This window comes from Harmonia axyridis, chromosome 6, assembly GCF_914767665.1.
Source record: "Harmonia axyridis chromosome 6, icHarAxyr1.1, whole genome shotgun sequence".
NCBI lineage: Eukaryota > Metazoa > Arthropoda > Insecta > Coleoptera > Coccinellidae > Harmonia > Harmonia axyridis.
The window spans coordinates 1045169-1061249 of NC_059506.1; the positions used below are offsets into that span (position 1 = coordinate 1045169).

The 16081-nt window shown below is 39.1% G+C and overlaps 1 protein-coding gene across 4 annotated transcripts in view; it reads left to right on the forward strand.

Annotated features, from left to right (window-relative positions):
- Positions 1–16081, forward strand: part of LOC123682618 (stress-activated protein kinase JNK) — a 112366-nt gene that overhangs the window by 45171 nt on the left and 51114 nt on the right. For all 4 annotated transcript variants that reach the window (XM_045621351.1, XM_045621352.1, XM_045621353.1 and 1 more), the window contains exon 2: positions 957–1002. The gene's annotated coding sequence lies outside the window, so the exon portion shown is untranslated. The remainder of the gene's footprint in view (positions 1–956; positions 1003–16081) is intronic.

Genomic DNA, 16081 nt, shown 5'->3' on the forward strand with positions numbered 1-16081 from the left:
ACTGATTTCAGAATGGAGCCAATACATTCAAAATCTGATAATCTCATCTTTTTTTATTCCTGCTGGGAAAAAACATCTGTATTGAAGAAAAACGTTGAAAGTGAATAACATATGCATGCATAATTCTGATAAAAATAATTATCATTGAGAACACCTTCAGTTGTAGAATACATTTGAGATTTCCATAATGTGCGTTAATTCTTTTGTGCAGTGTAGTTATGGACAAAATATTAAAATATGTACGCAACTCGAGGCATATAAAATAAGCGATAAGGAGATGTAAGATCTTTTGTTACTCTGACGATGCTACTTCTTCTTGGCGTGCAATATCCGTTTCGGACGATGCTACTATTCTTGTTCAAATATTTCGCTATTTTTTTAATTTTCTCTTCTTCTGGTGACGCGATCAGCATGAAATTCGCAGATAAACAAAATTTTGATCATATTTACGAAATCTTTATTTGGTTTTGCCCATTTACAAACTCAGCTGTAGCAGTTGAGATCCGATACCCTGAAAATTTCAAGTTTGTTGAGTTTTTCGTTCTAGTGTTAACATGTTTATGGCAGGGCAGAATTGAATTTCATCATGGATTCTACATCTGTTGGGTCAAACCTTATCGTTTGAGAGTATCACAGGATTAAAATTTGAAAAATACAAGCATACATTCATTATTTTCATATACTTTTTCGTTTCTTCAAGAACTTGCTCTAAACATACAGGATTTACTTATTATCAATTTAGTCGCTTGATCTATATTTTCATTGCATGTCAATTTGCAGATTAATTGAGTAATTATATTCTAATAATAGCAATTTGAACAAGCGCTCAAAGAGGCCTGACTACACGCCATTACTTTTTCATTTTGTTTATAATTTTATATGTATGTCAGAGATGTTGTTCAAACTAATTTTGCAAAATATTCACACAATTTAAATTATTTTCTTCTTTGTTCCAGATGAATCTACGATTGAAACTTCATTTCTTTTGAACAAAATAATAAGGTGAGTAGACTGAATATAAAATATGATATAATCTGGAAAATGTTTTAATTTTGCTCAATAAACTTATAATAATAATAATCTGTCACTTAAATTGAATGTATTTTTAATTTTCGAAAAAAAAATCGTGAATACACTGATCAACAATTGCTAGGGATCACTTATGAACTTCCCTTCATTTGTATTTTTTTCAAGTTATCTGGTGAATATCTGTACATTATATGTTCTCTAAGGAAAAAGTAAGATGTTTTGAGTTGATTATATCAAAGTCTTCCTCACTTCATCGGCTCTTGTTCACAAAATCGATTATTATCTGTAGGCTGTTACAGGTGGAGTGAAAAGCAATGTGGTATTTGTTATTAAATCTGTTTTTTTCTCTCGTTCAAACACATAAGGTGACAATAATTGAAGAAATGAGAACAATATCAGCTTATCAGTCATACCGAGAAGACGTTTGGCTCCTGTGCAACTGGACCAAATCATACGGTGGATACAGGAAGGTTTGTCCCAGCGAGAAGTGTCCCGGCGGTTGAATGTTTCGCAAAGTGTCGTGAGTCAGGCTTGGAATAGGTTCATCCAAAACGACTTATGTTCATGGGGGAGGTCGGAAGCGCAGTACAACAGCTGCCCAAGATCGTCTTTTGATCCTCAATGCTAGGAGAAATCCCACTTACCCGGCGTCGCGGCTCAATAGATCACTGAGAGTTGCAACATGAGTTCTAATTTCGAACCAGACTGTAAGACGACAACTACATGTTCGTGGTTTGAGAGCACGTAGGAGGGTACAACATCCCCGTTTGAATAGGGAACACCGGGTTCATCGACGGCAATGGGCTGAGGAGCACCGCAATTGGACACTTGAAGATTGGAGCCGATGTTTATTTACGGATGAGTCTAGATTTCGTTTGGTCAACTCCGATGGACGTATTCTTGCTTGGAGGGAAAGAGGTCGAAGGTATGCAGAACAGTTTATGGTACTCACAACAGCTTTTGGCGGAGGTTTTATATGTGTATGGGGAGGCATTTGTTTGAACCAACGCACAGAGTTGGTTGTTCTGCAGAACACCACCATGACCAGCCAGAGATATCACGATATGATTATTGAACCCATAATTGTTCCGTTTGCGGCTGCCGTGGGCGAGAATTTCATTTCAATTGACGATAATGCCCGTCCACACTGTAGTCGTCTGGTTAATGAAGCGTGTGACGTGTCGACCTTGAGTAAGCCGGTCACAAGGCTAAATTCGGCTCGCGACTACACTCAGTGAAGATGGGAGTGAGTTCTTCAAAATTAGATGGAAGGTAATATTGGGCGCCAGGTAGAGATATGCCTGTCTTAAGAATAAATTGCGTACTCCTCTACCAGAGTAGCAATAAAACAAATCACTCAAGTCAAACGTTTAATAAAATTAAAATTTATGCAGTGGTTGATAATAAACAATAAAATAAAAAGAATTCTCAAAGTTGCCAAGAGCCAGAAGGGCTTCCCAAAACTTTACCTAACACTAACAAACGCCAGAAGGGCTTCCTAAAAACTATAATCAACAACAAATGCCAGAAGGGCTTCCTATAACCTATAATCAACAACAAATGCCAGAAGGGCTTCCTATAACCTATAATGCCTAAACTAATCCTGAAAACAGGATCCTTATATCAGCCTACACTTGGCTTAGGCTTAACCTCAAACTTCAGTACCAAAACTGAATTAAAACAGAGTTCAACAAACTCCAAATATACCAGATAATAAACAAGCCAAATAACCAAGTAAACAAGAAGATTGACCTAAACCACAGATCCAGAAGGAATATACAAATACAGTGGTTGTAATAACTGGCTGGCATAAAATAGCAGGTTGAATAAAGTAATAATAAATTTCAGTTACAAATCCTGAAGGGATACACAAGTATTATAGTTGTTAAAATAAATGGCCAGTTAGTGAAGTGCACCTCACCGCAAACTGTTTACAATTGCAACAGTGTATAATAAGCATGAAACAACCTTTATTCAATATAACTTATAACTTCAATATGACTATCAACGGATAGAAAATCAATAATAAAACCGTTAACTCCTATTCAAATAACTGATTTACTATCAGTACAATAAATCAAAACTAAATCTCAATACAATACTCTTAAAGCCAGTGCAAGCACCGGTTACCTGATACAAAGTCAATATTGAAGGTTGACAGCAAATCTAACGGTGAGATCTCTATACGTAGAATGTACCATCTACTCGAGCTACACCATATGCCAGAAATATACTATGTACTCGAACTGTACCATCTATCAGAAAATACCATCCACCAGAACTGCACCAGATATACCACCATATACCAGAAAATAATACCATAAACTCCAACCGTACTATACACCAGACTCCAGAACTCTTGAACGTAATCAGTCACTAGGACTCTTCAAATCCAACCAGACTCTTACCAGGCACTAGGATTGTCAACGTTACCCAGGCACTAGGATTCCCAAAAATATCCAGGCACTAGGATTCCAAATCCAACCAGGCACTAGGACCCTAATAAAATACTATAAGATATTGTTCAAAAAATGAAACGGAATTTATACCTCTCAGTTGTTGTTCGAGGGAAAAGGATCTTCTTGATATTCTTCTTGTGAGTTCAACAGTTATTCGAACTAATCGGCGGGAAGCGAATCCTAATAAAACAGAAATTTCAGACAACAGTTCAAGATATAGAAATTATATCATACCTCTCAGATCTTCAGAGTAAATTTCAATACAAGAGATGGGCCTTGTGGAAGAAAATTTTATAATCACGTATAAAACGTATTCCCCAGAAATATTCACAATACCATAAACCATACAGGGAATTATCCAAATTGGAGAAATAATCGCCTATAACAAGGATGATTCTAGATCATATATTCTCCAAATTTGGTCAATTTTTTCCAAAAGCCTTTTCTCAAAATTCTCACAAATCGCCGATAACCTCTATTTTGACAATCCATAACCACAGAATCTACCAGTTGTCAAACGAAACTTCCGACACAGAAGAAAACAAACAAGAAATCCAGAAACTATAAAATATTTCCCAACGGTAATGATATTCGACCTCACTTATCCGGAAATAACTGTTCCATAATAAATTCAAATTTAATTTAATACGGAATATTCCGAGTTGAATCAACAATCAAACTCCAGAGGGCGTAGTACCAACCGAAATATCAAATGGTGTAAATTGAACCGTTACAAATCCCCCCTTACTTTAAAAAAAAAAAAATTTACCAGAAGGGTCAAATTTTTTTCTGCCAGTAACTTCAAAAAGCCAAATACGGTAAACCAAATAACGACAATACCTCAATGAATCCCAAAGAAAACGACACCAGCAAAACTCCAATACCGACACAACCAAAACCAGAATTGTCACACTTGAATTAACTTCAAAAGTCCAATCTCAGCAAATTGAAACGGAGATGGATATTATAGCATGTTGCTATCGTGGATCTGACGATACAAAAGATGTTAAGCTTATGTCAACCACTAGATGGGGGTAGTGACCACCCTAGTAAATTTATGCTCAAGGCAAGGGTTAACCATCCTTTAACCCAAAGCAAAAACAAAACAGCCAAAATTAGTCCGACAAGTGTTCATCAGTCAGTTGATCCGGTGGATGAGCCTTTAAGTCTTTTATATGCCAGACTCCCTGGTATTTACCGTCCTCACTCTGCAGTTCACAGGTCCAAGGGGATACCCGCGCTGAAACCAAGAAAGGTCCAACATACTTCGGTGCCAGCTTCGCTGTGAAATACTTAGCGGCGTCCGAAAGCACCTGATTTCTTCTCCACACCAACTGGTTAACAGTGTATTGGACATCCCTACGTCGAAGGTTGTAAGTTCGACTATTGGCCTCGTACGCTCTCGCTAACTTAATCTTAACGTCACCATATATTCTCTCGAAAGCTTTTTCCCGGTCCTTTGTCAAGGCAGACCTGTCGAAACTGATCTGATCAGGGCAGGTATTTTCACCCTTACACGAAACTTCCCTTCCAAAAACAATAAAACTTGGAGAGTAACCGGTGACTTCGTGCTTTGAGGAACGAATAGCTAACCCAACCTGGTTTAACTGTCTATCCCAACCTCTCTGATCTTCTGACAGGTAGGACCTCAACATGGTTTTTATAACCCTATTAATTCTTTCGACCGGATTAGCTTGAGGATGGTATAGTGCGGTATACTGAATGGTGACATTATAAGATTGTAAGAATTTAACAAATTCTTTAGACCGGAACTGTACGCCATTATCGACAATGATGGAATTGGGACACCCAAAGACAGGAAAGACATGTGTATCCAGTATTTTTACAATGGCTGATGCAGTAGCCGTACGCAGTGGAAAAAGAAGAGGGAACTTGCTGAAACAATCCGCGACGACAAAAATATATTGGTTACCGGAGCGAGACCGAGGTAAAGGACCAACCAAATCCGCAGACAGGAGCTCGAATGGTCGAGAAATTGAGACCTGTTTGGAGAGCATGAGACCAGCAGGCTTCTCCTGGCTCGGTTTGATGGCATGGCAGGTTCTGCAGCAGCGAATAAACGAAGCCACGTCATATCGCATTTTTGGCCAGTAATACCGTTGTGCCAACTTACTATAAGTTTTGAAAACTCCTACATGCAGTAAAGACTCATGGACCTGCCTAATTAATGATTTTCGTTGAGGACGCGGAACAACTTCTCTCCAGTAATCCGAGTCAGAGGCTAATTCAGGAATTCGAGGAGTTACATTTTTGAAAAGCTTACCCTGAATAATTTGCCAGGATGGGAACCGGTGTGGGGCATGAGTCACTTTTCCTAGAAGTTTGTCATACCACAAATCCGAGAAATGACTCTGAGGAGTATCAACAGTATCGATGATAGGTACCGCCCTAGACAAGGTATCAGGTACGATGTTATCTTTACCTTTACGGTGGACAATGGTATAGTCATACTGTTGAAGTCTGATAGCCCACCGGGCTAATCTACCAGAAGGTGAATTCAGTCGATCCAGCCAGAGCAAACTAGCGTGATCGGTGATAACAGAGAAATGTGACCCCTCAATATACGGTCGCAGTTTCTCAATCGCCCATAGAACGGCAAGGCATTCACGTTCCGTGGTGGTGTAATTGCGTTCTAACCGGGTTAAAGACCTGGAAAGATAGCATATCACCTTTTCTCCATCCTCTTGTTGCTGAGTCAAGACAGCACCAATCCCATAACCGGAAGCATCACACTGAATGGTGAACGACCTCGAAAAATCCGGACAAGACAAAACAGGGGCACTAATCAAACATTCCTTCAACCTAATCAAAGCCTCATCACATTGGGAACTCCATCTGAAGGACCGATTTTTCTTGAGTAGCTCCGTTAAGGGAGCAGTCAGATCCGCAAAGTTTGGTACGAATCTCCGGTACCATGAAGCCAAACCCAGTACACGTCGAACCTCCGAAACACAAGTGGGGACTGGTATGTTCAAAATAGCCTGAACCTTCGCTGGATCCATTCTTAGACCTTTTGAATCCACTACATAACCTAAATACAAGAGTTCCGGTCGACAAAAATGGCACTTCTTCTTTGAAACCGTTAAGTTAGCCGATTTGAGTCGTTTAAAGACTTCCTTCAATACCTCTACATGCTTTTCGAAGGTATCAGTAATGATAATTATGTCGTCTAAATAGACAAACACATATGGTTCCAAATCCGGACCAAGAACTCTGTCAACCAAACGCTGGAAGGTAGCCGGACTATTAGACAGTCCCATAGGCAGACGGAGGAATTGAAACAGTCCTCTATTGGGTACTGTGAACGCAGTTAAAGGACGAGAGGATGCTTCTAAGGGCACTTGAAAATATGCCGACTTTATGTCCATAGAGGACAAGAACTTGGCGTTGCGGAGCCGATCCAAGGTGGAATTAATATAGGGGAGAGGATACGCATCTTTTTCTGTGACGGCATTCAATTTCCTGTAATCAACGCAGAATCGGTACGAGCCATCCTTCTTTTTAACAAGAAGAATCGGGGATGACCAGGGGCTGGTCGAAGGTTCAACAATGCCCTGCTCCAGTAAGTTGTCTAACTCTGCATCAATATGACCTTGCATTACCGGACTCACAGGATAATACCTCTGCTTAATGGGACGACACGAGGTTTTTATCTCATGTTCCACCAGATTAGTACATCCTAACTCGTCACCCATGTTCTGAAAAGCTTCCTGCACAACCTCATTCAAAATCCTAGATTGCTCAGGGGTAAGGTGTTCCTCTGATGCAATCGCTTCCACAGAGACATCAGCATCTCGTTGAAATACCCATTTCCCACAACGAAGATCCGGTACGACACCAAACTTCCTCCAAAAATCAATGCCTAGGATTAAAGAGTGCGGCAACTCAGGAACTACTAAGGCTGAAATCATCTTAACTTTATTTTCAAGCTTAATCGGTAAATCCACCGAACCGATACTCGAACAACTTTGTCCATTAGCGACTCTACAAGAAACAACATTATCGACATTAATACTAAGATTCAATTTCTTCAACATTGTCCATCCAGGACCTCCAATAATCGTGCATGAAGCACCTGAATCTAAAAGACCTAACAACTTAACATCAAAAACTGAAACCGACAAATATGGGCGCTCATCATTTTGAGCATGCGACAATACATAATCTAAAAGAGCTTTTTGGTGCAAAGGTAAACGATCACGGGCAGAGAAATGAGGGAAGGCACACATACTGCCATTAGAGGTCTTCCCCTTCAGTTTTCCGACGGCTTACACTTAGGACAGGTCCGAACAGTGGAACCTGGACGACCACACTTGAAGCAGTACTTATTTTTGGTCATCTTACAATCCTTAGCAGCATGACCAGGTTGCTTACAATTCCAGCAAGTCAATACGGCACTTACCTCAGCCGGAGAGGTAGTTACATCAGTAGAAGAGGCACCTACATCAACAGAAGAGGCAGCTGGTTGTTCTGCATATACGTATGCTAAATCAGGTTCCATCAAAGAGCTCATATTTCGTGGAGGAGGTACAAAGGATTCGATGGATTCTTTGCGAGCCTCGAGTTGTCTTCCGATATCCAACAGTTGCGAAATCGAGGTTATGTTAGTCAAACCTAACTGACTCTGGTAAAAGGGTGAGATATTACGAAGAAGGATTTTCAGTCGAGCTTCCTCATTGACTGGTACAGTAAGACGTTTGAACATAGTGTCCATCATTGCCAGATACAAACCGATGCTTTCATCAGGGCCCTGTGTTCGGCTTTTAATCTCATCGAAAAGTTTCTCGTTATAATTGGGAGGGAGAAACTGTTTTCTCAGTTCATCAACCAGCTGAGACCACGTTGACAAGGTGGACCGGACAGATCGGAACCAGATAAGAGCCTTACCCACAAATAGATCGCTGGCAGACAAAAACAACTGCTCTTCAGTAACGTTTCGGGAAATACACAATTCCTCAACATTTTCAAGGAAAGAACTCAGGGAGCACTTAGAATTATCTCCACTGAATTTGGTAATATTCCACTTAGCTACTGATACTGAAGGTACCTTACATTGAGGAGCTGAGGCTGTATTAGTGGTCCGGTGAACTATATCACTAACTGTGACGTCATCCGACTCAGATTCCGACGATGAATCAGATATACCAGCTTTATCCATCAGCATGCTCAACACAAGAGGTGACTGAGTTTGCAGCGACAATCTCCTATATTTCCTAGCTCGCGACCCTAATTCCGCCTGTAATCCAATTATTTTAGCTAAATATCCTGACCGGAGAACCTGTTCTTCCTCTGAGAGTACTTGAGATCTTTCTGCCCGCTTAAACAAATGTACCAAGCGTGTAGATGTCTTAAGAAAAGATGGACTTTTCTCATCACCCGAAAATTCTAATAATTCTCTTTCAAAGAATGCAATTGAGCTTTCTATTGCCTTTGAGTCATCTTCGAACCGATATGGATATGGTGGGTATTTGGTTTTAATTCCCGATTTTTCTAACCTCAAATAACCTCTAAGACTCTTTCTCATCTCAACAACCGTACTCAAGTTACCTACACCTCTTACAGCTAATTCATAACTCAATTCATCTTTATCAAGACGATTCACGTCCATTCGACCCTCCATACTTAACAGAATACCAAAAGCACAATCTTACCTAACCTCAAAAATACAAAATATTGACAGCGCCAATAAATACAACGGAAATCGACACTACAGAAAAAATTTATAACAAGGTAGCTTTGAAAACTAACGGAATACGAAAAATATCAATAATAACGACAAGACCGATCAACCACTGCAAGTCAGATAGAATAGACTCTTAGGCCCCACGTTGGGCGCCAATTTGTGACGTGTCGACCTTGAGTAAGCCGGTCACAAGGCTAAATTCGGCTCGCGACTACACTCAGTGAAGATGGGAGTGAGTTCTTCAAAATTAGATGGAAGGTAATATTGGGCGCCAGGTAGAGATATGCCTGTCTTAAGAATAAATTGCGTACTCCTCTACCAGAGTAGCAATAAAACAAATCACTCAAGTCAAACGTTTAATAAAATTAAAATTTATGCAGTGGTTGATAATAAACAATAAAATAAAAAGAATTCTCAAAGTTGCCAAGAGCCAGAAGGGCTTCCCAAAACTTTACCTAACACTAACAAACGCCAGAAGGGCTTCCTAAAAACTATAATCAACAACAAATGCCAGAAGGGCTTCCTATAACCTATAATCAACAACAAATGCCAGAAGGGCTTCCTATAACCTATAATGCCTAAACTAATCCTGAAAACAGGATCCTTATATCAGCCTACACTTGGCTTAGGCTTAACCTCAAACTTCAGTACCAAAACTGAATTAAAACAGAGTTCAACAAACTCCAAATATACCAGATAATAAACAAGCCAAATAACCAAGTAAACAAGAAGATTGACCTAAACCACAGATCCAGAAGGAATATACAAATACAGTGGTTGTAATAACTGGCTGGCATAAAATAGCAGGTTGAATAAAGTAATAATAAATTTCAGTTACAAATCCTGAAGGGATACACAAGTATTATAGTTGTTAAAATAAATGGCCAGTTAGTGAAGTGCACCTCACCGCAAACTGTTTACAATTGCAACAGTGTATAATAAGCATGAAACAACCTTTATTCAATATAACTTATAACTTCAATATGACTATCAACGGATAGAAAATCAATAATAAAACCGTTAACTCCTATTCAAATAACTGATTTACTATCAGTACAATAAATCAAAACTAAATCTCAATACAATACTCTTAAAGCCAGTGCAAGCACCGGTTACCTGATACAAAGTCAATATTGAAGGTTGACAGCAAATCTAACGGTGAGATCTCTATACGTAGAATGTACCATCTACTCGAGCTACACCATATGCCAGAAATATACTATGTACTCGAACTGTACCATCTATCAGAAAATACCATCCACCAGAACTGCACCAGATATACCACCATATACCAGAAAATAATACCATAAACTCCAACCGTACTATACACCAGACTCCAGAACTCTTGAACGTAATCAGTCACTAGGACTCTTCAAATCCAACCAGACTCTTACCAGGCACTAGGATTGTCAACGTTACCCAGGCACTAGGATTCCCAAAAATATCCAGGCACTAGGATTCCAAATCCAACCAGGCACTAGGACCCTAATAAAATACTATAAGATATTGTTCAAAAAATGAAACGGAATTTATACCTCTCAGTTGTTGTTCGAGGGAAAAGGATCTTCTTGATATTCTTCTTGTGAGTTCAACAGTTATTCGAACTAATCGGCGGGAAGCGAATCCTAATAAAACAGAAATTTCAGACAACAGTTCAAGATATAGAAATTATATCATACCTCTCAGATCTTCAGAGTAAATTTCAATACAAGAGATGGGCCTTGTGGAAGAAAATTTTATAATCACGTATAAAACGTATTCCCCAGAAATATTCACAATACCATAAACCATACAGGGAATTATCCAAATTGGAGAAATAATCGCCTATAACAAGGATGATTCTAGATCATATATTCTCCAAATTTGGTCAATTTTTTCCAAAAGCCTTTTCTCAAAATTCTCACAAATCGCCGATAACCTCTATTTTGACAATCCATAACCACAGAATCTACCAGTTGTCAAACGAAACTTCCGACACAGAAGAAAACAAACAAGAAATCCAGAAACTATAAAATATTTCCCAACGGTAATGATATTCGACCTCACTTATCCGGAAATAACTGTTCCATAATAAATTCAAATTTAATTTAATACGGAATATTCCGAGTTGAATCAACAATCAAACTCCAGAGGGCGTAGTACCAACCGAAATATCAAATGGTGTAAATTGAACCGTTACAAGCGCTAGAAACTCATGCTATTGATAGGATGGACTGGCCAGCTCGCTCTCCAGACATGAATTGCATCTAACGCTTTACGGGATATTTGGACGAATTTGCCCCAAAATTTTATAAATCGTTTGATCGAAAGTATGCCTCGTAGAGTAGAATGCTTGAGACGAGCTCGTGGGGGACTAACTAGGTACTAGCTTAACCGAAACTTCAGCCTTCTTGTGGTTTCATCATAAAAATTTTATGTTATTCAAACACAGAATTTTGAGTGTTCCTAATAAAGTCTTTTTTTCTCTCCAACTTTCCATTTTTTCATTCTTTTCTCAAGTGAACCATATTATCAACTGAAAATACTCTGATATCTGACTAAATTTATAATCTTGGAGCGAATATTTCAGCAATAAATTTAGAACAAGTAAGTGATCCCTATCAATTGTTGATCAGTTTACTTTCTACCATATCCACAAAAAATACTGGTAGTGCCGTGCATTCCTTTCAACTTCGAAGCAACCCTCAGATGAATTCAAAAGTGGCAGTTTGTGGATTTAATCGTTGAGGTTAGGTTATTTGTTTGATTTTGTGAACGAAGAAAAAAAAAACGAAAGATTTTTTCCATATTACTTGATACGCGCAAAACAAAAAATATCTGGAAGAAAAAAAGTGTTCCCGGAAAGAGATCAGTCCGTGAATTTTCACGGCAATATGATGTAAATGTCTTTGGAAATGGAGACGTTAGCAGGAAAAATTTTGAAAAAAATCAGAATTTTACAAACCCCATTTCAAACACGAAATATTTGCCTCTGAAACTTTTTTTTGGAAATCATCCAAGTAAATCTCTTTTGTTATCTTCAACTCAGGAACGCATGTTAGACATGGAATAGACAAATATAATAAATATCCTACTATATTCCACATAAATCTATAGATTTCAATCATTCAAAAGGAACACTATCCGTCTATCGAATAAAAAACTGAAAGCATCTAGGGAACTATAAAACTGATAGAGAATGAAATCTTCAAGGACCTTCTGATCTCCTTGTTCGAATTAATAAGATATCAGAAAGTAGATCATAGGTGTCTTGATTCGTTCTCCAGTTACATAACGTTAGGTATTAATCTTCTGTTGAAATTATCCCGTGGCGTAGATACAGGGATGCGATGATCCTTTTTCTTATTGAAAATCTAAACCATTGTTCCTTTTTCGTGAAAATTATTTAATTTCTGGAATCAGCAGTGATAAATGAAACTAAAGGGTGTTTTTTTAGAGCTATACATATTTAAATTGCAATAAAACAACGATGGATTATTCGATTGACATGAATTTTATTGATCCGCAAGATAATCTTGTGGCATTACATTTTAAATATGATTTCTGGCATATGACCGCCACGGCTGGCTAGGATGTAGTAGAATGTTGTCTTCCAAATGGTCAAGGGTTTGTGGCTTATCCGCATAGACCAATGACTTTACATAGTCCCACAGAAAGTAGTCTAGCGGTGTTAAATCACAAGATCTTGGAGGCCAATTCACAGGTCCAAAACGTGAAATTAGGCGGTAACCAAACGTCTTTCAATAAATCGATTGTGGAACGAGCTATGTGACATGTTGCGCCGTCTTGTTAGAACAACAGCTCCTGGACATCATGGTTGTTCAATTCAGGAATGAAAAAGTTAGTAATCATGGCTCTATACCGATCACCATTGACTGTAACGTTCTGACCATCATCGTTTTTGAAGAAGTACGGACCAATGATTCCACCAGCCCATAAAGTGCACCAAACAGTCAGTTTTTCTGGATGTAACGGTGTTTCCACAAACACTTGAGGATTAGCTTCACTCCAAATGCGGCAGTTTTGTTTGTTGACGTAGCCATTCAACCAGAAGTGCGCTTCATCGCTGAACAAAATAAAATGGACGTAGTGCGCGATACGTATTCCGCACAGAACCATTATTTTCGAAATAAAATTGCACTATTTGCAAGCGTTGTTCAGGCGTGAGTCTATTCATGATGAATTGCCAAACCAAACTGAGAATAAATCACTTGACAGCTGTAAAATCGGTCGCCATCTTGAACAGTAATGCCAACTTGAAGTTATATACCTCGAAAAAAAACACCCGTTAGCATGTAAAATCACAACTTATCGCTGTATATGAAAACCGGAAAAAAACCTCCCTCTTCCAAATCCCACAACACCATTTCTTTTTCATTCGAGTTGAAATAATCTGTGAGATAGGCAGTAACATTTAACGATCGTGTAAAATTCGTCGTGTTTTTCATTCGAAGTGCTCCGGATTAATAACAACAAAGAGAATTGAAACTCCGGTTATGCTAAAACTCCTCGTTTCTCTTAACACCTACAAAGTCGCGAACAGGAAGAGCTGACTGGGCGTGAAAGAGGTTTTATCCCCGTTAATGAATACCGGCAAGAGATTCGTTTCGTTAACAGCATAATTTTCATCTGGCAAACGACCTGCGCGACTCTCTTTATGGATTTCCCATTCGAAATTCTTCACATCTCGTTAATTGAAGCACGTTGCCATCGAAAGTCATATTTGATAATGACTTTACCGTGCGAGAACGTAGCAATTTGGGATCGTCGAATTTCCGCGATGAATTAAGTTGAACTTTATAAAGGATGTTTTTTTAGAACTATAGAACTTTAAATTGCAATAAAACAACGATGGATTATTCGATTGACATGAATTTTATTTATCCGCAAGATAATCTTGTGGCATTACATTTTAAATATGCTTTCTGGCATATGACCGCCACGGCTGGCTCGGATGTAGTCCAATCTGGACGTCCAATTTTCGATGACTTTTTCCAACATTTGTGGCCGTATATCGGCAATAACACGGCGAATGTTGTCTTCCAAATGGTCAAGAGTTTGTGGCTTATCCGCAAAGACCAATGACTTTACATAGTCCCACAGAAAGTAGTCTAGCGGTGTTAAATCACAAGATCTTGGAGGCCAATTCACAGGTCCAAAACGTGAAATTAGGCGGTCACCAAACGTGTCTTTCAATAAATCGATTGTGGCACGAGCTGTGTGACATGTTGCGCCGTCTTGTTGGAACCATAGCTCCTAGACATCATGGTTGTTCAATTCAGGAATGAAAAAGTTAGTAATCATGGCTCTACACCGATCACCATTGACTGTAACGTTCTGACCATCATCGTTTTTGAAGAAGTACGGACCAATGATTCCACCAGCTCATAAAGCGCACCAAACAGTCAGTTTTTCTGGATGTAACGGTGTTTCGACATACACTTGAGGATTAGCTTCCCAAAATTCGCCTATGAAAATCGGAAACAATGGCAATCTCATTTTGGGACCCATTCGACGAATCTACGCCTTACTTGATGATCGTTTGGCTTCAATTCTTGCACGAGTTTTATTTTGTATGCAAGCAAACCAAGATTCTTCCGCAAAATCTTCCATAAAGTGGATGGACACAGATCCAATTCCTGTACTCGATGGCGGATAGACTCATTCGGGTCTTCCTCAATGCTACGCTCTACAGCAGCAATAGCTTCTTCTGTACGGCGTCTCTGAGGATGCGAGTTATCAATAAGAGTAAACGTGGTGCGAAAACGTTCCATGGTTAATCGAATTAACTGCTCTGATGGACGATTTTGTCGACGATAAAATGAATGTAGTGCGCGATACGTATTCCGCACAGAACCATTATTTTCGAAATAAAATTGCACTATTTGCAAGCGTTTTCCAGGCGTGAGTCTATTCATGATGAATTGAAACCAAACTGAGAATAAATCACTTGACAACTGTTGAATCGGTCGCCATCTTGAACAGTAATGCCAACTTAAAGTTATATACCTCGAAAAAAAACACCCTATAGCAATTTGGGATCGTCGAATTTCCGCGATGAATTAAGTTGAACTTTATACAGGGTGTTTGGTGAAGATATGTCGAAAATTCGAGATTTGATTCGTTGCTTAACATTGAAATCTATCATTCCCAAATGTTCACTATGAAGCTAAGTAGAAAAGAAGATTGAGAAAGAAAAAGACATTACAAGCTGGGTTATTACCCAGCTCTCAAAAAGAATACCATCAAATGGTACACATCATCACTCAGTTCTTTGCGTCCACTGCTGGACATAAGCCTCCCCCATTTCTGCCCAATTCCCCAATTCTCAATAATTCTGAGAGCAAGTTGCATTCGGCTACTTATTGGGCCCCCATGCTTGCCTCTAACAGTCACCACTATGTCGTCGGCGTAAGCCTGGACGTTAAAGCAGCCTGTTGTAACCCTCCCAAGAGGCCATCCATGACCAAGCTCCACAGCAAGGGTGATAGAACCCCTCCCTGAGGGCATTCCCTGCACGTCAGCACAGTCACTTTGGTTTTTCCCTCTTTAGGCTGTAACGGTTCGTCCTTTGAACATAGCTGATATCCACTTAACAGTGGAGGGTTCTATCCCTTTCCTTTTGGCTGCATTGCATATGGAAACATGTAGGGTATTGTCAAAGGCCCCTCCGATATCACCGAACATTGCAAGCAGAGAAGCGTTGAGGGTGCCTCTCACTTCTCTAAGAAGATGATCAAATCATCAAATCAAATCAAATTTATTTCACAAATAGTTACAAAGCCAAAGGTAACAATTAATAGTCAAAAAAAATATATATACAGGGTGTTTCCTAAACATGCGGCAAAAATTCAGGGGGTTGTTCCTTGGACTATTCTAAGAATATTTT